At 48.7% G+C, this 3,731-nt stretch overlaps 1 non-coding gene across 1 annotated transcript; it reads right to left on the bottom strand.

Annotated features, from left to right (window-relative positions):
* Nucleotides 1–3,399: 3,399 nt before the first annotated feature.
* Trnat-ggu (transfer RNA threonine (anticodon GGU)) lies at nt 3,400–3,472 on the bottom strand. The gene has a single exon. It is a non-coding gene; the product is annotated as a tRNA-Thr (tRNA).
* Nucleotides 3,473–3,731: the final 259 nt, after the last annotated feature.

Raw genomic sequence — 3,731 nt, 5'->3', positions numbered from 1 at the left:
TCATTCTTGGGTGGGACTTTCTATCCCGTCATCATGCCATAATAGATTGCGCTCGTGCGCAAGTTGAACTTCTACCGTTGTGGGAGCCGCCGCAGAACGAACTGTCGATCAAGTTGCTGGTTTCCGAAGATACCGATATTCCCCCGAGCTGCTCCGTGATTGTTCCTGTTTTTTGCAACGTCGCTGCGGACACAACCGTGATTTTCACACCGTCGAGTTTATTTCTTTGGCGCAAGTTGCTCCCCTTACCCTCCGCTGTCCTCGATGTTCACTCTGGTTCAAGCCTAATGGCGGTCTGCAACGCATCCTCTTGCACGACAACACTGTTCCACGGGGAAAGCCTGGGATTCGTGGAAGGTGTTGATTCCTCGCATGTAGAGGCCGTGCCCGACGAACCGTCGTTCTTCCCTGTGAGTGCACTTAGTTCCGAGTGTACGGCAAGTCCAGACGTGTTCCTACAGTCTATCAACAAAGACCTCACCTCGGCCCAACGCGACCAGCTCATCAACCTTCTAGAACGTTTTCGTGAATCGTTCGATTGCCAGCAAGCCACCTTGGGACGCACGTCGAATGTCGCCCACGAAATTGACACCGGCTCCCACGCGCCCCTACGGCAGCGGCCATATCGCGTGTCACCTGCGGAGCGCCGTGTGATCGACGAGCAAGTGGCAGATATGCTTGCGCGCAACGTAATTCGGCCCTCTACCAGCCCGTGGGCCTCCCCCGTGGTACTGGTAACTAAGAAAGACGGGTCGATCCGGTTCTGCGTAGATTACCGTCGCCTGAACAAGATTACACGCAAGGACGTCTACCCGCTACCTCGTATCGACGATGCTCTTGACTGCTTACAGGGGGCCGAATTCTTCTCCTCACTAGATTTGCGGTCAGGCTACTGGCAAGTGCCCATGGCCGATGCCGATCGCTCAAAAACGGCGTTCATTACACCCGACGGGCTTTACGAATTCAATGTGATGCCTTTCGGCCTTTGTAATGCGCCGGCTACCTTCGAGCGAATGATGGACAATGTTTTACGGGGCCTCAAGTGGAAAACATGTCTGTGTTATCTCGATGACATTGTCGTGTTTTCGCCAGATTTCCACACGCACCTTGAGCGCCTTGAACAAGTGTTGACGTGCCTTGCTTCGGCTGGCTTGCAACTAAACTTGAAAAAGTGTCGCTTTGCTGCTCAGAGGCTAACAAGCTTGGGCCACGTTGTTTCTAAAGACGGCATACTTCCGGACCCGGAAAAGCTTCGTGCAGTGGCAGAGTTTCCAAAACCGACCACTCTGAAAGACCTTCGAAGCTTTATTGGTCTCTGCTCCTATTTCCGGCGATTCGTGCGAAACTTTGCCACCATTATCGCCCCTTTGACACAGCTCCTCAACGGAAGCGCAGAAATTACCGACTGGACTCCTGCTTGTGAAAAGGCATTTGTGGCTATGCGAAGCCTGCTGACGTCGCCACCCATACTACGCCATTTTGATCCGCTTGCACCTACTGAAGTGCACACTGACGCCAGTGGTGTCGGTCTAGGTGCCGTTCTCGCTCAGCGTAAAGCAGGCTTCCATGAATACGTTGTTGCATACGCCAGTCGCACCCTGACTAAGGCGGAGCGGAACTATTCCGTCACCGAGAAGGAATGTTTGGCTATTGTTTGGGCTATCGCCAAATTTCGTCCCTATCTTTACGGTCGTCCATTCCACGTTGTCACGGATCACCACGCTCTATGCTGGCTGTCCTCACTGAAAGACCCTTCCGGTAGACTCGGACGTTGGGCTCTTCGACTTCAAGAGTACGACATCCGAGTCATATTGGCAGGTCTTGCAAGAGGCACGAACGAGGTCTAGCCGTTTCAGAGTCCAAACGAGGTATGGCGTCCGCGCGCAGGTCTCGCGCCGAAGCACTGTCGATGGAGCTGCCGCTGTGTCGCTACGGGGACATATACCCACTGGGGGATTGACGCCACACAGAAGGTCAGCCTCCGCTTTAGCCGAACACATACCCACTCGGGGAGACTAGTGCTCTAACGGTCGCTCACTATCTTCGTTACAATATATATATATATATATATATATATATATATATATATATATATATATATATATATATATATATATATATATACACATATATAGGGAGTAGTAGAACTTTGAAGATGGTAGAGAACACAAGAGAAGAAAAACTTCGAACAAGGTAAAAGCACGATTTTGGCCTACGTTTCAGCAAAGAGAACTTGCTTTCCTCAGGGCAAGTTCTCTTTGCTGAAACGTAGGCCACAATCGTGCTTTTACCTTGTTCGAAGTTTTTCTTCTCTTATATATATATATATATATATATATATATATATATATATATATATATATATATACTGTAACAAAGAAGAGAGGTCTGGAACAAGGGATTAAAGCCCAGGCCGAAATTCAAGCTGAAGCAGGGCAATCCCCACTTACAATCCCCACGCATCAACCACGCAGCATGCGCAGCGTGATCGAGTTCATTTCTGGCGGCCCCTGCTTCTTCGGCTGCTCGAGCTCCTTCGGCCTCCGTCGCTTCATCCCCTCGGTTCCTTGGCTGTCTAAATAAACCCCAGTACAATATATAGATGTATATGTATATCTATGGATATATATATATATATATATATATATATATATATATATATATATATATATATATATATAAGTTAAGAGAAAAGGTTCCTGGCTATGAGGTTAGCTGTACGATAGAGAAGTCAAACTGAAAAACATAACAACATTTATTCTAACGTTTCGACCGGGGGCCGGTCTTTGATATCGTTTATATATATATATATATATATATACATATATAAGTGTTGGCAGTCAAGAAAACCTCGGAAAGCAAAGGGGAGGTTGTGGTGGGTCATAGAAAGAGATGAAGAATTTGTTTAGCCGAAAAGAAAGTGGTGAAAAAATGCTCACCGGGTGAGATCCGAACCCACGACATCCAGAATACCGGTCTGGTGCTATAACCACTACGCTACCAGCGGGGCTGTTTCCCCAGCACTTTCTCGGGTATTTATGCTAAGGTATCTTTATTTCCTGCACTTGTAGGTGGTAGCCAGCGCCACGCGGACTACTCAGGGTGAAGGAGACCTTCTTTTTAACCCCCGGGCCGTGACTCGAGTGTCTACGACATGTGGAGAGTGGTATACCAGCGTTGAACCCTCTTAAGCTCCCTTTGGCACCAAGACTGCCAGAACAGAGGCCCTCGCTAAGCATGTAGCGGATCGGAAAATGGGAAATGAGGGGCTCCGTGAAAATAAGACATAAAATAAGTGTTGGTAGTCAAGAAAACCTCGGAAAACAAAGGGGAGGTTGTGGTGGGTCGTAGAAAAAGATGAAGAATTTTTTGAGTCGAAAAGAAAGTGGTGAAAAAATACCCGCCGGGTGGGATCCGAACCCACGACCTCCAGAATACCGGTCTGGTGCGATAACCACTACGCTACCGGCGGGGCTGTTTCCCCAGCACTTTCTCGGGTATTTCTTTTAAGGTATTTTTATTTCCTGCACTTGGGGGTGGTAGCCAGCGCCACTCGGACTACTCGGGGTGAAGGAGACCGTCTTTTTAACCCCCGGGCCGTGACTCGAGTGTCTACGACATGTCGAGAGTGGTCTACCAGCGTTGAACCCTCTTAAGCTCCCTTTGGCACCAAGACTGTCAGAACCGAGGCCCTCGCTAAGCATGTAGTGAATCAGAAAATGGGAAATGAG

Source organism: Haemaphysalis longicornis, unplaced genomic scaffold (genome assembly GCF_048455015.1).
Source record: "Haemaphysalis longicornis isolate Haplotype H1 unplaced genomic scaffold, Haemaphysalis longicornis Haplotype H1 scaffold_11, whole genome shotgun sequence".
Lineage (NCBI taxonomy): Eukaryota > Metazoa > Arthropoda > Arachnida > Ixodida > Ixodidae > Haemaphysalis > Haemaphysalis longicornis.
This window is presented reverse-complemented; position numbering and strand designations above follow the sequence as displayed.